The 21,108-nt window shown below is 41.2% G+C and overlaps 1 long non-coding RNA gene across 1 annotated transcript; it reads left to right on the top strand.

Moving 5' to 3' along the window:
- The first annotated feature begins 14,908 nt into the window (after positions 1–14,908).
- Positions 14,909–16,586, top strand: LOC130070777 (uncharacterized). The gene is made up of 3 exons (XR_008803924.1): positions 14,909–15,047; positions 15,274–15,348; positions 16,500–16,586. It is a non-coding gene; the product is annotated as an uncharacterized LOC130070777 (long non-coding RNA).
- The last annotated feature ends 4,522 nt before the right edge of the window (positions 16,587–21,108 follow it).

Below are 21,108 nucleotides of genomic sequence, written 5' to 3'. Positions count from 1 at the left end.
CTGATTTTAGCACAGTCACAGGAGCTGGCGGTTCGGCATCGAGATGTCGTCCTCGCCCACATCCAGAGCCTGGGGTTGAGACTCAACACGAAAAAGAGCGTGTTGACACCAGCCCAGAGAACTACATTCCTGGGAGTGGTGTGGGACTCGGTCACGATGCGGGCACAATTGTCTCCCGCGCGGATCGAGTCCATCCTGACCACAGTGTCCAGGATAAGGCTAGGCCAAGCCATCACTGTGAAGCACTTCCAGAGAGTGCTGGGGCTCATGGCAGCAGCGTCCAGTGTCATTCCATTCGGCCTGCTGCACATGAGGGCCCTTCAGTGGTGGTTAAAAACCAAGGGGTTCTCCTCGAGGGGAAACCCGTTCCGCATGATCAGGGTTACGCGCAGATGCCTTCGTTCCCTATCTATGTGGAAGAAAGCTTGGTTTCTGTCCCAAGGGCCAGTGTTGGGAGCGTCATGTCGCCGGAGAACCGTTTCGACAGACGCCTCCCTCACGGGCTGGGGCGCGGTCATGGACGGCCGCTTTACGACAGGCCTATGGCAGGACCATCATGCCTCCTGGCACATAAACTGCCTGGAGATGTTGGCGGTGTTCCGAGCTCTGAGGAGCTTCCTGCCGGACCTCAAAGGTCATCATGTCCTTGTGAGGTCAGACAATATGTCGGTAGTGGCCTATATAAACCATCAGGGGGGTCTGAGGTCTCGCCCTCTATGCAGACTGGCGCATCAGATCCTCCTGTGGTCCCAGGGGAAGTTGTTGTCTCTAAAAGCAACATTCATCCCGGGGAGTCAAAATCGGGGAGCAGACATCCTGTCGAGACAGGGGCTGAGGCCCGGGGAGTGGAGACTCCACCCCGAGGTGGTTGAGTCAATATCTCAGAGGTTCGGCCCAGTGGAAGTGGACTTGTTCGCGTCTCGAGAGACGACCCACTGTCCACTGTGGTTTTCCCTCACCCATCCAGCCCCGCTGGGGTTGGATGCAATGGTGCAGACGTGGCCGAGGCTACGTCTGTACGCATTTCCCCCGATCGCTCTGCTCCCGGGAGTTCTAGAGAGAGTCCGTCGCGACGGGATCAGTCTACTGTTGGTAGCCCCGTTGTGGCCGGCCCGAGTATGGTTCTCCGACATAATTTTGCTCCTGGACGGCCCTCCATGGGAGATTCCCATCAGGAGGGACCTGCTGACACAGGCAGAGGGCTCAATATTTCACCCTCGGCCCGAGTTATGGAAACTGTGGGTCTGGCCCCTGAGGGGGCACAGTACCTAGAGGCCGGCCTATCAGCTGGAGTAGTGGAGACCATACTCAGCTCTAGAGCTCCATCCACGAGGAAATTGTACGGCTTAAAGTGGAACGTCTTCACCGTTTGGTGTAGGGAGCGTGAGGTGGACCCAGTTAACTGCCCAGTGGCTTCAGTGCTGGAGTTCCTCCAAGATCGCTTCTCCACTGGTCTTACCCCGTCCACACTCAAGGTGTACGTGGCTGCCATTGCGGCTTTCCACGCTCCTTTGAGTGATGGGCCTCTGGGGAGACACCAATTAGTCGTACGTTTCCTCCGTGGGGCTTGGAGGATGAGACCTGCGGCTCGTACCAGGGTTCCCACTTGGGACCTGGCAGTGGTTCTCGAAGGGCTGGCCGAGGCCCCCTTCGAGCCACTGGAGTCGGCTGAGGCCAAGAACCTTTCGTTGAAGGTGGTCTTTTTGTTGGCCATTACTTCTCTGAGGAGGGTAGGAGATCTCCAGGCGCTCTCCATATCTAACGAGTGCCTGGAGTTTGCTCCAGGCAACATTAAGGCCATTCTTCACCCTAGGCCAGGCTATTTGCCTAAGGTGCCGTCCAGTGCGGCACGGCCTACGGTTCTGCAGGCTTTTCATCCTCCACCTCACGTGACGGCGAATGAAGAGAGACTTCACATGCTCTGCCCTGTCAGAGCACTGAGTATTTACATTCAGAGGTCCTCCTCATGGCGGAAGTCGGACCAGTTGCTGGTGTGTTTCGGGTCGCCCAGAAAGGGGCTTCCCGCCTCAAAGCAGACCATCAGCAACTGGATTGTCCAAGCGATTTCCACGGCCTATCAGGTGCGCGGTATGCCTTCACCTTTGGCCGTGAGGGCTCATTCTACTAGAGGCATGGCGTCCTCTAGAGCCCTTCTCGCGGGGGCCCCCATCCAGGAGGTCTGCGATGCAGCAGGATGGGCTACCCCTCATACCTTTATTAGGTTTTATAGTTTGGACATTCCGTCTACACCCGGCTCTCTTGTGCTCGCGTCCTAAGTGTGCCTGTGAGCAGCTTCACACTAGGGCAGGCGGGGCGCGTTGTGGCGTAGTGGGTACTCGTTCCCCCAAAGTGTCATTCGACGCAGTTGGAGTTCCCTCGAAAGGGAACGTCCTCGGGTTACGACTGTAACCCTTGTTCCCTGAGAAGGGAACGAGAACTGCGTCCCTTGGCCACGCCTTCCCCTGCCTGGGAGCGCTTGCTTCATCACAGAAGCTGACATCTTTTGTGTGCCGGCTGCTTTTATAGCTTCCGCCTATGTGCCGTCACACATTACGTCATGACGTTGCACCAATCAGAGATCGGCTCAGTTTCATTCATGCTTCAGAGGCGCTACGCTGAGGGGCGTTCCCCCCAAAGTGTCATTCGACGCAGTTCTCGTTCCCTTCTCAGGGAACAAGGGTTACAGTCGTAACCCGAGGACGTTTTCACTGTTTAACCACAGCCCTGTTACAGTTCGTGCAACACCCAGAAGTACTGAATGCATGTAGTCTGGCACAGACCCTTCAATTACATCAAAACTGGGAAGCCGACACAATGCACTTGGTCCTTTGACACCCATAACAGGCTGTCCTGACTCTAACGCAGCTTCTACAAATTCATTAGTCTGTTCCTGATTGCGAAGCTGGAGGTCTTTCTGAAAAGGATATGCACGAGTAGATCCTCTGCCCTTTTCAACCCATTTTCCTTTGTGAAGGCAATAGGAGCAGCCATATTCACCATTAAACTGTTTGACATTCTGTATTAGAGGTCTGGCAACTGAGTCACTCATCAGAACTAGAGGGATTACTTTTGTAGTGATAGAAACACCTTTGTCCTTTTCCCATGTGAAACCGTTGTCCTCTAGTTTTACACATTCCTCTACAAAAGGATTTAAGAATGTTCTCATATTAGGCTTCTCATCCCCAAACCACAGTCCACAAAGGAGTACATTATCCGGTCTCATTTTCAACGGCAACTCATTAATGGTGCATAAAAGGGGCCAAATACTACAAGGGGACTTTTTAAAAACTGGCACACCATCACAGCTAAATGGCAAGGTAAGGGTTTGAAGGGGCGTATCTGAACCACTTAAAGCTTTCTGATACAAAAAAACCATCACAAATATCACTGACAGATGTTGATGTTTCTGTTTGCCTTTGTACCAATTCGTCTGTAATTCCTGGAATTTTCAAAAGATGTTTTATTTGATCTTCCAAGGAGAGGTATATGAAAAAATTATTGGTGAACCTGCTGGCTTTGTCATAAGTAATGTTGCATTGAACACAATGAACATGGTCCAGTTCAGCTGACATTATTTTATTGCACTGGTCACACACATAACAGATTTTCATAATGTCTTTGGTATAATCGAAAGCTTTGTAAAATGAATATTTTGTCCTGCATACCGAATCATTACCACCAACAACATTTAGAATTTTCATGACATCCTCAAGACAGTCATTGGTCAAATTGTGTTTAAGCTTAAGTGCCAAAAGAAGTAGTTGGGTTTGCTCTTTAGTTTGACCTGAATCCACTGGATCCTCTATCTGAACAGGACTGGAAGTGCACTCTTCTTCAGGAGTAGTTAGCTGGATGTCTTCTGGGGTGGTGTCTGGGAACGGCTAAAAAAAAGAAGAAGAGAGAATTATGGGTCCTGTTAACATCACATTAATACTCTTCGAAGAGATGTAGCCTGGAGTTTAAGTTTAAGTTTCAGATCGGTCCTTTCCCAATCCACATTTATACTCTTCTGCCCTGTAATTTCCTGTCTTCTCTCCATTATCCTTTCTGCAATAAATAAAAAGTGGCAATTTTTTTTTCTTAGTAAAAACTTTCTTTTTTACTGCTCAGCATCACATCTTTTTAGAATTATTCACAATCAAGGGAGTGTATTGTTTTGTGTATTTTGACACAAACCTTGAAAACAGACAAATAAGATAGTATTTGTTACTTGCTATAAAGGAGCAATTAATTAAAAAGGATAGTGAAAGTTCTGTAATCCTTTACTCACCCTCAAGTTGTTCTAAACCTGTAAGATTTTCTTTCCTGTTGAACACAAAAGAAGCTATTTTGAAGAATGCAGGTAACCAAACAGTAGATGGACCCCATTGACTTCCATAGTATAAAACAAAAATACTGTGTAAGTCAACAGAGAACAGAAACTGTTTGGTTACTGACATTCTTCAAAATAGCTCATTTTGTGTTCAACAGAACAAAGAAACTACACGTTTGGAACAACAGTACATTTGCATTTTTGGGTGAACCATACCTTTAATTAATTAAAGGGATGTATCAAATGTAAACTGTGCAAATTACCAGAACCATACCTTATGACATTCATTGATAACATTCTCAAGGTCTTCTGCTGCCTTCATTCTGAAAAATAAAAATATATATACAGTAAATAAATTTAAAAAAGTGATCTAATACATTTCACACCATACACCTATATTATACTGAATCAAGAATATGCAGAGAAATCGGACATTCTCGCGCTATAAGTCACGAAAGTGCGAACTCGTAGGAAGACCACGAGTGCTTAGGGTACATTTAGGACAGGGCCTAAATCCCCTGATCAAAAGAGCCAACTTCGAGTGATTAATTTGGGAGCCGTTCGCACCATAGGCAGAAACAAAAGTACACCCGCCAGAACGGCTGATTGGGGAAATTTAAGGGCATTTGGTTTGGTTGCAGTTAATCGACCTAGCAGTGGGAGATACTGTTTTCAACACACCTTTTTTTTTGTGCCCATCTTCGTATGGTTCTTGGAGGAATTTCCTCTTCAGCATCAGTAAGATAACGTTTATACGAAATCCTTTGTCGAGGCTCGCTCATTGTGTCTGTGTACGTCACAGCAAATCATATGTGACCTACTGATGAAATTAAGATGACAAAATAAAGAACAACATTGAGGATTAATCATACAATCCAAAGGGTTAACGTTAAACATTTGTAATAAAGTTAGAATGTTATTTATTGTGACATCTATGCTTACCAAATAGTTTTCCAGGGAAGTAAAAAAATGGATCGTCTGGAATCCGTCCGTCAATGCGCTTACTGTCTGCGCATGCAGATTTTAAAGGTAGATTTTAAAGGTAAAAAACAACATTTAAAAGAATCCTAAAACATTTTTATGTAAGTGCAAATACAAAAAAATTCAACAATTTAGATAATTTAAAAAAGCAGCTTTATGACGTCATTAAAAAAAAAACCGTTGCCAGCCTGAGGCGCGAATAATATGACCGTGTCACCGCTGCACCCGAAAATTGGAGACGGTAAGAAACGAGCCGATTATGTTTGCGTTAATTAAGTGGGTGGAGGATGGAAAATTCTCTATTCTGCCTACTGAATAAATAAGAGGATTTGATGAGGATGAATACTCAGCGGGTATGGAAGAAAAGGAAGTTTACTTGGTGGAGTGGCGCCAAGGCGTCAAAGAGCCGAAAGGTGGGTGGGCGGTTTATGAGGCCTCCATCGTCAAGATAGCAGGTAAAGTTTCCTATTTTTATTATCCTATACTCTTATATCATGCTTTATTATTCTGGATACGCTTAACAAGACGTCAGTAAATTATTCAATTTGTTTTTTTATGTAATTAACATCATCAGGACCGTGTGACGTGCTACAATCATTAACGTTAGCCTTTATCTCAGCATTATTCTATCTCCTCAGAAAGGGAGAGAACGTTGCAAATACAGCTCAAGGAGCTTGAAGAACAGCTACCCAAGCCAGTCATTCTCAAGAGAAAGACTAGACCCACAATAGCCGCGTTTCCACTGTCGGGCCAGTGCTAGGCCAGGGCTTTAAACGGGCCGTGCCGGGCTAATAGCCTCGGGCCAGTAGCACCGGGCCTGCGTTTCCACTGTCGGGCCAGAAGCTCCACAGCGCGTCACTAAAACACGCCCGCAACACGCCTCTCTGGAACAACGTCACACTAACCCATCATTTCACCAACAAATGGAAGTTTTATCAGAAAACTAATCAGAAAGAAATCACTGGAAACAGCGTGCATCGCAAAACAAACATGATAAAAGCGGCCGTTCGCTGGCATTTTTGTTGTTTACTTGAAATTTTAAAACCCAAGCATCGATGTTTTACCACAGGTTTACAATAAAAAGTGATACATTGATCATAATGAATTAATGTATGTCAAAATTCCACATTAGTCACACAGAAATAATAATTACCGTTAGGTCTATTTCACAAAAGAAAGAGGACACACTTACATTATTCAGTCGAGGCTGTTTCTGTTTATTTGGTAGTTACAGGACATATATCACATTTAGAAAGAATGATAATTTCTACAAATAATGTTATATGCCACCAAAAATACGACCTGGGGAGCGTTAGCACAGTCTCGACTCCCAGTAGCTACAGATATATTTTCAGTCAGAGAAACAGGAAGCTCCCGAAAAAAAGTAGATTGTCCGGTATAAAGAGACTACTATGTAGGCTACTGAATAAAACAGAATAAAAACATGATTGTGATAGCCTTTATGATTGGTCTGACTTCTTCAAGCGTTCACCATGTTTTTTTACTATGCGTATTCAAGCGTTTACTATGGTATACCATAGTAAACGCGGTTAGCGCGCATAGTCTTTTGCATCGCGTGTAAATATGTCTACCTTATACGGTGATCAGAATCCACATCGGATCACAAACAGAAGGCATTAAAACATGAAAGTGAGTTAAATTATTTTAAAAGTCTTTAATGCTGACAGAATCCATCGGCGCTGTCTCTCGACTCAGGTAATCCCCGCCTCTGTTCGTAACCACTCCTCTAGCCCGAGCTGGCCCGCTTTGGCCCAAGGTATTCGACGGGCCAGAAATCCTGGCCGTTGGCCCCGAGTAAGCCCCGATCAAGCCCCGGAAGTGACAGTGGAAACGCGACTGGCCCTGGCACGCACTAGCACGGCCCGGCCCTGGCCCGGCAGTGGAAACGCGGCTAATGAAACTCCTAGAGGCCGCACAGGTGAGAGAGGAACCAGCAGCTAAGAAAAAGGTGAGTGTTTGCTAGAACTGTATGTGTATATATATATAACATAATTATAAATACATATAAATGTACTTGTTTACAGTCAATTATGTATTTTTAATGGACAGCTCACAGACCTACTACCAAATGATCTAAAGGTGTGGAATGAAAAAAAAATTGAACATCTAACTGTTACAGCGTGTGATAAATCAGCTGAGAGAAGAGAACATGAGTCTAAATAAAGAAAATGAGAGGCTGAAAAATGAAATACTTGAAAGTAACGTAGACTAACCATGTTCCGTACACTTTTCACCTTTCACCGCACGCCAATGGCCACTCCTCTGTTGCTGAGAGACATACAAGCTTGTGTGAGTGCTCATTCTCAGGGGAAATTCCTATTGGAGGATCTATTCTTTGATTGATGTCTTTTGGACCAATAGTATTTGAGAAAAGTGGGGTTAAGTCCCTCCTCCGCCTGGGTTTGGATGTTCACAGACGCTAACGGTGTTCCGTACAGGCGGCCAACGGTGTTCCGTACAGAGCGCATTTCAGATTTCAACTGCAAAATTTGACGTTAAAATGATCATTTGTGAGCTGTTTATTTATTTTAAAAGAAGAGGATATTATTGAAATCTATAAGAAAGGTGAGTACATTTTTCTTTTTGTTAAAACTTAAAGGCACACCGCGGAACTTTTGGCCACTAGTGGCGCTCGACCTGTAACTTTCACGTCTAGCGTCCCTAGAGGCCACAAGCTCCGCAGCAGTGTCGCAAAAGTCAACAAACAGTCAACCGGTCAGCCCATAGACAGTGGGTCAGCCTCCCGTGTCTTTAGATTGTGTTTGTGTGTGCTTGCAGTGTTTGAGGCGGGCAGCCTGGCCGCGCTCGATTCCCTTATAGCAGTCTGCTGAGAGAGAGCGAGCGGGGCGAGCCCCGTGGGGCTTAGTGCTAACATGTCTGTGAGTGAATGTGGGCGCGGGACGGCGGGCACATTTACTGCACTAAAAACACCGTCGGCCTGAGCTGACTGTAACTTATGTGTGTTGGTTTCGTTTTACAGAAACCGTGGGACATGTTGTGTGTAGTGTTTGTGGGCACTGAGTCGTGGGCACGTTCACTACATTTAATGTACATTTGACATGAGTCGACTTTATTTGTGCCAGCCCTGCACTGTGGCGGGCTGTGTTTGTGTGTAGAAATGAACAATGGGCTGTGGGCATTTTATTACACCCCTCCTCCTCATAACACCATCGGCTGTGGCCGGAATACCAGAAAATACTACACTACTTATAGGATTTATCTGGGTCACCTTGGAAACGGCATTTGTGTGCAGGCAAGCGTCAGCATCGGTCGGGCACCCCTCCTCCTCCTGTAGCTCACGCCAGCGACCGAACGCTGGACCAATGGTGATCCTCGTCCTGGCTTTTCATTTGTCACTATGCCTTTTTCTTTTTTTTAGTGTCCTCTGACAAAACCTTTGCCTTCTTCATTGTAGCTGTTGGTTCGGCCATGACGAAAACATACAGACGGCAATCAAACGCGAGTTGAGCACTCACGTCAGAATCTGAGGAAGTTGTGGGTGGTGGGGGAAGTGACGTATGCCGTAAAGCGGTTGAATTTTGTAGTTCTTTTTGTGCTCGGGTTCCTACCCGAAACCCGAAGTTACATAGTGCTAGGAAAAGCGATACAGACACCTTCAGGCTACGGCAGACGTGTCATTCAACCTATTGTAAGTCGATGTACCATCTCAATGGGTTTTGGTAATATATTATAAAGGTTGAAAAGTTCCACAGTGTGCCTTTAAGTTAATTTGCCTACTGCCTAATAAGCTAGATCACCACGCGATGGTTAGTCATGATTTATGGCACGTGAATTAAGCCTGAACCATGTGAAACGTTATAAAACAACTTGATCATATATTTCTGAAGAACAAGAAGGAGGGTAAACAATTTGCATTTGTTTAAAACGTTTAATAACTGAAAGTAACCAATTAATGGGCAACCGTGAACTGATAAAATGATAAGGATATTGTGTGTGTGTGTGAGTGTTGTAACGTGTGTGTGTGTGTGTGTGTGTGTGTGTGCACCATTTAAATTAAACACTAAAACTGATTGTAAAATTAGAAATTGTCAGTAAATCAGCAGTAGGATGTGTTAATTGTGTGTGTGTGTGTGTGTGTGTGTGTGCACTACTTAAAACTATTTACATTATGTGTGTGTGTGTTAGGTTATGTGGACAAACAACATTTATGGCAAAGCCACTCAGCATCTGTCACTTCCTCCACCTCAGCGCACTCAATGTGGAACCAGAGACGACAAAGGTCACACTGCACCCATTCATCAATGGCCCCATCTCCTGACCCAGGTGGGACCACCCTTCTGCATACAGCGCAGTGTTCCCCATCTTCCTCAATGGGAGGTGGTGTTTGTTTTTTCTGCCTTTTGGCCTCCTGCGCTTTGGCCTTTTCCTCCCTCTTCTTTGCCATATCTTCTTTGCGCTTTCTCTTCTTTTCTTCCTTCTCTTTCTCCTCAGCTTCTTTCTGCTCCAGCAGACGAACATACTCGTCACTCGTGATGACGCGGGCTGGCAGCGGAAGGCGACGCCTCACCTTGTCCCTCCTGTCCAAGGCTGGGGTCATCAGGACATTTGCGAGACTTTCTGGAATCACCCCCGCTGCTACCAGGTAATTTTTTTCAACCCCCCTTTTGCAGGTGGGGCAAGGTGTTGGAGTGGTGGTGGGAGTGTTTGATGTATGTGTGTCAGTAGTGGGATCGTATGTGTGTGTGAGAGTGGCAGGTGTGTCTGAGGGAGTGACGGGAGCGATGGATGGAGTGACGAGAGTGATGGGTGGCGTGGCTGATGGAGTGATGGATGGCGTGGCTGAGGTAGTGACGGAAGTGCTGGATGGCCTGGCATCAACAGATGGGAGCACTCTCACCACCTAAGGCAATACAGCATATTTAATACTCATTAGCACACCACAAAAAAATGCAAGTACCTTAGAGGATAAATTATCATTGTATTAATGTTAAAATTACCTGGGTTGTGTCCACAGCCCCCCTGGACAGAGGGAAGATGCCTGCCTTCCGGAACCCAGCCTTTATGTTTAGTGCAGTGACAGCAGTGGGGTAGACTGCTTTTAGCAGGGAAGAAAACTGCTTTTTCCCCACCACCAGATCCCCTCGCACTAGACCCATCCGGGACGCCATGGTGGAAAAACCAGCCTTAAGGGGGTTAAACACCGCAATGTCTAGGGGCTGTAGAATGTGTGTGGTGTGGGCAGGGAGGCAGAGGATCTCAATCTTATTTTCCCTACAGTACAGTATTACGTCTCTTGACACATGCGTCTCGTGTTGATCCATAATAAGAATGATTGGCCTTTCCTCCGGAGCATACTGCACAAAATGCCTGAGCCATTTGAGAAACAGCTCAGAGTCCATGTACCCCTTTTCTTGGATGCCATAGAGAGTGTTGGGGGGCCCATCCAGCCTGTATGCGTTGCTTGGGAGGCAGCCGGGGTAGATGATGAAGGGAGGGATGCTGTCCCCGGCTGCACTCACGCAGCAGTGCACTGTGATGTGCTCCCTGGTGGTCTGCTGCTGCTGGTACACATGCTTCCTCCCAGTCTGGCACAGCACCTTCTCCCTGGACCTTGGCTTGTCCCCAAAGCCAGTTTCGTCACAGTTGAAGACAAGATGGGGTTTGTCCTCTAAACTGTGGCGAACATATAAGGCCTCGTATAATTTGAAGAACCCTTCAATGGCCTCTGGAGTAGCTCCATGGACTCTTGCCCTGTCCAGGGAGTCGGCTGTGCGGGAGGTGAGTTCTGGATGGCGGGCCTCAAATCTGGACCACCAGACGTCACTTGGCCCCTTCTCCAGATTGACAGTGGTACTGTCCCCTCTGCCACTCTCTTTAATAATGCCAATAGCCAGCACTTTCACCACAGATCTTGTGACTGGGAAGCCGTGGTCTGCCATCCAGAAAATAAATGAGATGAGAGCATCTTCTTCTGCAGTTGTCAGAGCCGAATTAGGATGAGGGTTCAGACTGTATTTTTTTTTTTGTAGTCCTGCAGGGTGGTGTATGGGATGGCATACTTTTTAGAGGTCTGCCTCAAACTAGCTCCTGCTATCACTTCCTGAACTGCCTTTTCGAGCACTACTAAAGTATACTGCTTTTTTCTGCCTGACATTCTGATTTTCTTTTCTTATTTTCCTTTGAAATAAAACTGTTTGTTAAAACTGTGAATAAAAATAATTTCTAAACAATCATTTGATGTATGACATTTTATTAAATAACATTAACGTGTGAAGATCCTATCATTGTTTTAACAGTATCATAAACATTCGATTTTATGGAAAGTTGGCTATGAAATAACATCACAATCAATTCAGTTAACGTTATAGTAATACAACAGTTAACAGTAACATGTAAGTTATAACCTTATATTAAATATTGTTGATTTATTAAAGAATGACCATTTGAAATGTTAAAATATTAACGTTATATTTATATTTTAACATTTAAAATAGTCACTTTAATAAATCCACATATATCTATATATATATATATACGTATATATATATATATACGTATATATATATATATATATATATATAATTGTTGATTTATTAAAGAATGACTATTTTAAATGTTAAAATATTATAAATATAATAATAATAATTGCCCGCAGTCTGTGTTGACAGACGTGCTGCGTCTCTGCTGCCTGTCTCAGTGCGAGAGTTGCGCCAAGTGGCCATTGTCCGGAATTTACGTTTAAAAATTCCCATTTAAAAGCAGTTATTCAACCAAAGGTAACATATTTCATGATTTGTGATAGCTTAATAAACAATTCATGAGGATTATATTACTGTGAGAAACATTAATCCATTAGAAATATACATTTTTACCGCTGTAATTGTCTCCCCACCTAAAGCTAATATCTGGGCTGCAGCTTGCCTACCCTCCATTAGCAGGCGCAGTGGGCGCACCTAGCAAACTTACTGAAATCTCTCTGGAACAAACGGCGGGTGATTCTCTTTCTTGGTCAGGGATGAAAGAGGGATAAATGAGGTACACACACATATATAGTTTATTTATAACCTGGAAGTATTTATTCAGCAATCGGCGGGAAAAGGTCATCTGTACGGAACATCGTTGCTGTACGGAACATGGTTAGTCTACGTTAAGTACTGTACTGTATAAATATATATATATATATGTGTGTGTGTGTGTGTAATATATTATCAATCCGGCATTTTGATCAAAATACAGAAAAAAACAGTAATATTGTGAAATATTATTACAATTTGAAATAATGGTTTTCTATTTAAATATACTTAAAACATAATTTATTCCTGTAAACAAAGCTGAATTTTCAGCATCATTAATCCTTAATGATCCATAAAGTCTTCAGTGTCACATGATCCTTCAGAAATCATTCTTATATGATTTGATGCTCAACAAACATTTATGATTATTATCAATGTTGAAAACCTGTTGAGCTGCATAATATTTCTTATAATCTGTGATACTTTTTCAGGATTCATTGATGGATATAAAGTTGAAAAGAACAGCATTTATTCAAAATAGAAAACGTTTCTAACAATATAAATCTTTACTATCACTTTGTATCAATTTAACAGTTACACTTTTTATCAATTTAAGGATAAATTAAATTGATAAAAAGTTTTAAATTTTGTTAGAAAATATTTCTATTTTAAATAAATGCTGTTCTTTTTAACTTTGTTCTTTTTAATCAATGAATCCTGACAAAAAAAATAGATATCATTAGAAAAAGTAACATTAAAAATAGTAATGTTTCCAAATTTCTGACCAGTACACTATATATGTGTGTGTGTGTGTGTGTGTGTGTGTGTGTGTGTGTGTGTGTGTGTGTGTGTGTGTGTGTGTGTGTGTGTGTGTGTGTGTGTGTGTGTGTGTGCTTACAGTTTGGTCTTTCTACAGTATTTTTCAAAATATATTCACATTTAATTTTACGTTCACAGAAATCCCACCTCTCCTTCTGGCTACGAAGCACTTACTCCAAGAGGTTAGAAGAATTGTTTACATAATGTAAAGCACAGTTATGCCTTAATTTATTTTACAATGCTCCACATTTTCTTGCCTTTTAAAACTTTTTAAGACCTTTAGAGTTGCTCATTAGTAATATTTCTGCCTTCTTATTTCAGCCCATGAAATCAATTGCAGATGTCCCTGACGTAAGATTTAAATCTAATTAATTAATTTGTTTGTCATTATCATTATTGTTGTTGTTGTTTTTGGTGCAGTTTACAATAGCTTGTGGAATCTGTTGCAGATGTTCATGATGTACATTTTACACATTTTCATATCTATTAACATATGATATATATATATATATATATTTTTTTTTAAAACATATGTACTTGTACATTGTACTCAGGGCCGTGATCACGAACGAACGGGGTGGGGGATTGAGAGGGGTGCTAATACTAACTTGCACTGCCCGACACCACCCCACCTCACGCTACGCTTGGGACGGTCCTGATTGTACTTGTACACTGAATCTGAACAAGAAACAGTCTGCTATGTAAATGTTTTTCTGATTTACAGTGTTGACTTGTTTCTAATACATGAATTTCTCTTTTACAGATTTCAAAGACTCCATCTCATGTTCCCCTCTCACATGCTCCTAAAGTAAGTATTAGCTACTTTTTATGTAATGTCTGTGCCACATGCTATTATGTCACATACTAAGCATAACTATTGAAATAATGACATTTCTAATCGATTTTTTAAACATTTATAATAAACCATGAAATTAAAATAATTATAAAGAAATTACAACAGAACAAGTTGTACTTCATACCACGGCTACATGCAAACTACTATACTGTATATTAAATCTCGGCATTTTGTGGTATAATTATCCTGCTAGAAGTGCCAGTTACATAGATCATTAGATAAACGTATATTGTAAACAATTGTCCAGTACTATTGCTAACATATCCATTTACCATATTCATTTTAGCCTGTGCAATCAAATGCAGATGTCCTTGATGTAAGTTATGCATTTTAACTATTGTTTTTATCTTATTTTTTACATTTCAAATATACTTGTCAAGTCAGGAACATTAATCATAGCATCGTTATTTGAACATGACTGTGGTAGATAAACAATAGTTCACCTAAAATTGATATATCTCATCATTTACTCACCTTTGTGTTTTCTCATGTTTGTGTGACTTATTTTCCTCAGCATAACAGCAAAATATGTTCTACATCCAATGCTTCTCTGTCTGCTAGTAAAGTAAGTACTTTGTTTTTGCCTTGCCAAAATACATGGTGCAGTTACGAGTAATTGCTTTGTTAATTCTTAATAAAGTGTGTAAAGGTTTGTAGTTAAGCACTTCCTTCTTTTCTTTATAGTTTACCAGCAACAGTCTGTCTGTAATAACATTGTTGACTTTCATTTTGGTTTTATTTCAATTTTATTTTTTTAGTGTTCCAGTGATGCTAATTATGTAAGTACTTTTTGCTGAGGATTTAGGTGTGTACATAAAGATTTGTTAAGCATTTCTGCAATGGGTGAAATGGCTGAATAAAAACTTAAAAAGAGATTTACAATGTACATTATTTTCAAATTAAATCTTTTAAAACTTGTTTATGTGATCACAACCACAGGTGGAGTTAGCACATGGCACGGGCATAACAATCCTACAGCATCAATGGACTTCTGCTCTGCAGGCCCAAACAGCCACTTCAATGGTCCGTGTTCTTTTAATGGCCGCCTTCCCACTAGAGGTTCTGATCCAGAGCAATTTGAAAGGTAGACCGTTTCAAAGATATTAATCTGAGAAGTTTAAAAAAGGCATCTACATCTAACTTGCCCATAAAAATATCTTTCAAATTCAGCATACCTGTAGTTATTTTTCTTTACTTCCACTGTTGAGGTGAACAAAAATATTTGGAGATCTAAAACTAGTCAGAAGACAATTGTGCATGCCCTCTGTATCCTATTCAAATGTTCATGTATCATGTATTGTCTTTTGTAGGGGGAAAGAGTAAAACTGACGGTAGTACAGAGAGAAGAAGTGCCCTTGACAAGGAAACCATGGGAGCCATATTTGGTAAATCAAGACTTGCAGTGCGTCCAAAATCACATACTGTTTGAGTAGATACATTTGTATTTGAATTTACATCGCAACCATTAAAAAAGTATGTTCTATATGAATGAATTTCGGACATTACTAAATCAACCATGTTGTTGCTGTCACGTGACTTACCAGTGTAATTTACGTAGCTTCACTGCCAGTCATAAATCCCCTCCCGTAGCCTCATGGGATAGTAAAGTGTCCATCGTATGCACACTTCAGAATCTCTGCATAAGTAGTAGGTCATGAGGATACTTTTTGCCTACTATTTTAAAAATACTATGAATTCGGACATACTTCTCTGTTGGCGTATTGTTTTTCATATACTATATAGTAGAGAAGTATTTGATTTCGGACGCAGAGTTGGTGAAAGGAAAATTTACTAGAAAATTTCAGTTAAAGGGTTAGTTCGCCCAAAAATTGTAATCATTTCTGTAAGACTTTCGTTCATCTTCGAAACAGAAATGAATATCTTTTTGATATAAAATCTGAGATATTTCTGTCCCTCCTTTGACAGCTGCGCAACTACCACTATGACGCTTCAAAAAGTTCCTAAAGAAATCGTAAAACTAATCCATATGAATTGAGCGGATGTCAGTAGTTTTATTTAATGCATCTGTGTGGCAAAAAATGGAATTAAAAAAATTCAAGTGTTACATTTATACAATATAAATAAAAACCAAGAAAACAGAAAAAAAGTTTTCTGAAACAAAAATCCAAAAGTGAAGTGAGCCACTGCCTATGTTAATGACGGCCGGGTGTCCACTGGCACTGGCGCGCTTCACGCGGAGCAGAGCGAGCACTTTCAATTCATTCATATGGAAGTTGAGCTTAAGTTGAGCTTCTTTAACTTCCATATAAATGAATTGAAAGTGCTCGCTCTGCTCCGCGTGAAGCGCGCCAGTGCCAGTGGACACCCGGCCGTCATTAACATAGGCAGTGGCAAAATACGCAGCAATGGAGGGACAGAAATCTCTCAAATGTTATTAAAATATCTTCAGTTGTGTTTAGAAGATGAACGAGAGTCTCAACAGGGTTAGAAGTAATGAGTGTGAGTAGTTATTGACAGAATTTTCATTTTTGGGTGCATGAACTAAATATATATCTGTGATTTTTGTCTCTTACAGTGGCAGTCAAGAAGAGATTTCCCAATGTATCCAGAGGAGCTTTGGGTATTGCAGTGAATTCCAAGCTGGGGGAACTGAGACTGCTTGAAAAAAAAAAAAGCTAATTTATTCAGATGTGTGATATGTTCACATTTTGGACAGCAAATAAAGATTTTATTCAAATGTTACATTGTGAATGTATTTTCTTGGACTGAAATATATGCAGGGCAAAATATATGTTTTTAAAAAATACAAGGTATATTAAAAAAATGTATTTGTAGGAAATATATTTCGTCCCCTTGGAATTATAAGGTTCTATCTGACATTTTTGTCAAAATTGAGTTATTCACATATTCTTATTCTGTGACAACTTATTTACATTATGTGATGTGTTTTTTTAAATTGTGTCCATTGTGGGACTTTTTATTGAAAAAACAAAAAGGTTCTATCTACAAAATCGAACTCTAACTTGGCTCTATAAGGTTCTATCTGCGTGAGCCAATCAGCACTTCGAATGCACAGAAGAGGACCAATCAGAATCAACTTTATATGTCATGTCACAGGCTTTTTCCTTGAAGACAAAAAGAAACCCCATAAAGGCATAATGCTATACATTTACAGTAAATTAAATATTCACTAAATTGTGTAGTGTTATGAAGTGGCTTCAATTTGGCCATTTTCTTTATAGTGTATTGGTTATTATTATTAATTATCAATGAGGTTATTATTAATAACTATTATTATTATAGTTATTATTATCTGAATTATACAAATATGCAGTGGGTAAATTGAATATTTTAAAAAAACATTTAACATGCAAGTGTGTGTGCGCGAGTGTGTGAAAATGTGTGTGTGTGCGCGAGTGTGTGAAAGTGTGTGTGTGACTGTGTGTGCGAGTGTGTGAAAGTGTGTGTGTGTGTGTGTGTGTGTGTGTGTGTGTGTGTGTGTGTGTGTGTGTGTGTGAAAGTGTGTTGGTGTGTGTGTGTGTGTGTGTGACTGTGTGTGACTGTGTGTGTGTGAGTGAGAGAGAGTGTGTGTGTGTGTGTGTGATTAAAAAATGAGTCTGACATTTTTTGTGATCATAATAGTCAGTGAATAATTTTTCAATGATTATTAAACTTTATGAATTAATTTGCTGAAGCATGTCGATTTTCTTGTAGTTTTTAAAGTCTTGAAATGTCTTAATTTTTACAATTTTAAGCCTTAAAGGTCCAATAGTTAACAATTTCATTGATGGGGTCTTAATTACAACAATAAACGTTAGCATGTTATTTCAGCCATACTGATGTCTAGAGAGAAAGCCACTTCACCTGGCCCACTTTAGCTGGAATAAAGTCCTGCTCAGATGTATTACAGTAGCTGCTTTCTGTCTAAACAAAAGAAAGATTAAAGTAACAATTTCTGCAATAATGTGTTTAATTACCCACCAAATTGGTAACGAAAATTAAGATTCTGCACTGGACAAAATATTTAGACCTACCTTGCTTAATTTGAAATGTCCTAAATACATGGAAGTGCTAAAAAATATGAAATAAATGTCATAGAAAGGATAAAATTTTACTTTCTAACACATGTTGAGACATTGTTACAACATTAATTTTATATTTAATGTTCAAATAATGTTTTGGCAGATAGAACCTTATAATTCTAAGCGAAAAGTGTTTTTTTTAGAATTAGAAGGTTCTATCTGCGTTTGACCCATTCCAAAAAAAAACATTTACAAATTTGAGAGGATTTTGATATTGTATATTTAGAATACATTTAGGGTCCCTGTTATTTTCATGTTTGAAAGAAACTTGTTCCCCATATAAATTTTCCTATATGTAATGCAAAAACTTTGAAGCTCAATATCTCAAAACTGCTCAGAACGCAGATAGAACCTTATAATTCCAAGGGGACGATTTATGTAAATATATTCTGAAATATATTTTAGCAAATATATTTTTTGGCCATTTTTTGTATATTTTGAAATATATTTTAAAATATATTTTTTTCCCGTATGGGCTACAACGGTGGATGCGAGAGGTGCGCGCAGTGTTCCATTGAAAACCACAGGCCATGAAAAGAGCCACTTAACTGTGGTGTTGGCTGCGAAAGCAGACGGGAAGGCAGGGGATGTGGACAAGGAGTACACCGCTGGAGGAAATATGGGTACCTGGGTTGCCTGGGTACTTCAAGCGTGGGAAAAGCTGGATACGGAGCGGCTGAAAAATTCCTTTAAGGTCTGCTTGCGTGTGTGTGTGTGTGTGTGTGTGTGAGAGAGAGAGAGAGAGAGAGAGAGAGAGAGAGAGAGAGAGAGAGAGAGAGAGAGAGAGAGAGAGAGAGAGAGAGAGAGAGAGAGAGAGAGAGAGTAGGAGGGGTTTTCTGAGATAACTCGAGCCTATAAAATACTGAGCCCATCATGGAGAAAGTCTCTTATCCGAAACTGAAGAACAGAGGACGATAGGCTATTACCTACCATGGGCACAATGACTACGCTGTATCACACGTTCCTGCTCTTTACAGGTGAGGCTGCTTACATCTCATTTAACCATTCCTTCTCACGCTGCTTTCTCCTTATATAATATACATTTAGTCATTTCGCTTTTAAAGAAGTGAGATTAGGGTGGCACTGGACACCTGTAGTGTGTGTGTTTCACACAGCGCGTAGATCCCGGGAAATTGCCAGAACACCTTCTGTGTGAACGCAAACACCACCCGGGGGTGATGCCGCTTGATGCCGGGTTGGGGACCTAGTAACATTGCCGGGATCAGTCCCGGGACGCATAATCAATGCCGTGTCGTAATGATGAAAGCAGGCTAGTGAAACGGTACGTAATGCGCTAGTTTATGATCGAATCAGAGAAAAAAAAATGCACAAGCGTGGTTTCTCGAGAGAGGAAGCGTATGGGATTAGATTTCGGTCACAATTCTGCGCGTGCAAGATCACATTTTGAGCGCGTAAAAGGGCATTTCGCACGCGCGTGAACTGGGTTTTGCAGAGAAATGTTCGTCTCGCAGATAAGAAAATATTTCGAGCGAACGAAAATCAATTTTGCATTTAAAATAAGTATTTGGATGTGCGCAGACGTTCTCTTTCGCATGTGCAAAGTTTCACTTTCTTGCTCCTCTCATACAGCCATAAGCGCTCTCGAAGCGCAGACGGCTCGCGTGCTCGGATTGGCTGGATTGAAAACCAATCACAAGACTCCCTGCATCACCGACTGTGGACGAGGAAAAATACATGGTGGAAGATGTTTATGTTTAATTTGTTTAATGGCTTGAACCAGGCACGGCGTTATGGGTGGGCCTGACGGGCCTAGGCCCACCCACTTTTCAACAGGCCCACCCAAAACTTTTCTTCAATTTTTTTTGTCAAGAATTATAAAAAATCGCCAATTAAGCTCATAATTTGTGCTAAAATAGTCTAAATGTTTAGTTTAACAAAACAATTTTAAGCTGGTTATTTCTTGATGTTTCTTCGCAAGTTCAGCAGACGGTGTTCGGGTTTTCTTCCGATCAGAGGATGTGAGCGGAGAGCGCATTTCTGAATATTCCGCTCTGTTCGCTCATTCTGCAGGCTCGCGCGCTCAACCCAGAATGGCCTGCTGGTTCGAACTTCGAAGATATGTGGAATAAGGCCTACTTAAATAGGGCAGGCTATAGCCTAGTATGGAAGCTTGTTTCCGCCATAGAATAAAACATTTTAAAAGATTGGCTAATTGCGACTTTATTTCACACAATGTGCACACTATCCATCCTAAAATAATATATAAGAAAATACAGTATATTTTTTTAGTAAGATAGTTCTTTTTCCAGAACATCTATGCTGTTATTGTTTTTGTTTACTTGAACTTTGAAGTGTTCAAGCCAGGCACGGCGCCAGGATTTCAGGTTTGGATGGGCCAGACCAATTGTGGGTGGGCCTTAAATTAAAAACGTTAAAACGTTATCCAATCACTGTTTAACCTAATAAAAGTTACTGACTAATATACTGCTATATTATCTGTACGCAGGGCCGGCTATAGCCTACATAATATAGATTTTAATAGCTTGATGCTCTTTAAATATTTTGTTGCATTGTTAAAAAGTTTCGGTGCATATGGACGGAACTATCCGCGATCGCTCTCCTTGGTTCTGACCAAAGAAGAGCGCTTTGGAATCTCCATTACGCATTTACCTGGGCTGCGTTTCCCGATAAAAGAAAAAACGATGCTCTTTATAAAATAAGCACTTCAGAAATAGTTGAAATTGCATTTATTAGGACTCATGGGATATTATAAAAAATAATCTAAACTATAATAGCCTATATTTAGACTGTAAAAGAGGTCAGGAATGTAATATTTCCCCAAAACATAGTTTAGTTCTGCTCCTATAACATGAGGCCGAATATTTCACAATTCTTAATTGTTTTAAGTTTTCAACATGCTACATTACAGATCAACAACACTGCCCGACAGTTTCAATCAATAGCCTATACTCGGGAACAGAACTTGTTCATTAACAACGTCATCTGTCCATTTATTTATTTTCGATTTCATTAACAACAGACTTACTTATTATACAGAGAAGATGTATTAAAATGTAACCTATACAATATCACAATATCAACAAAGTGATCTGCATTGCAGAAAAACAACAACAGCAAAAA

Source organism: Rhinichthys klamathensis, unplaced genomic scaffold (assembly GCF_029890125.1).
Source record: "Rhinichthys klamathensis goyatoka isolate OS25496 unplaced genomic scaffold, OSU_Roscu_1.1 h1tg000018l_1, whole genome shotgun sequence".
Taxonomy (NCBI): Eukaryota; Metazoa; Chordata; class Actinopteri; order Cypriniformes; family Leuciscidae; genus Rhinichthys; species Rhinichthys klamathensis.
This window is presented reverse-complemented; position numbering and strand designations above follow the sequence as displayed.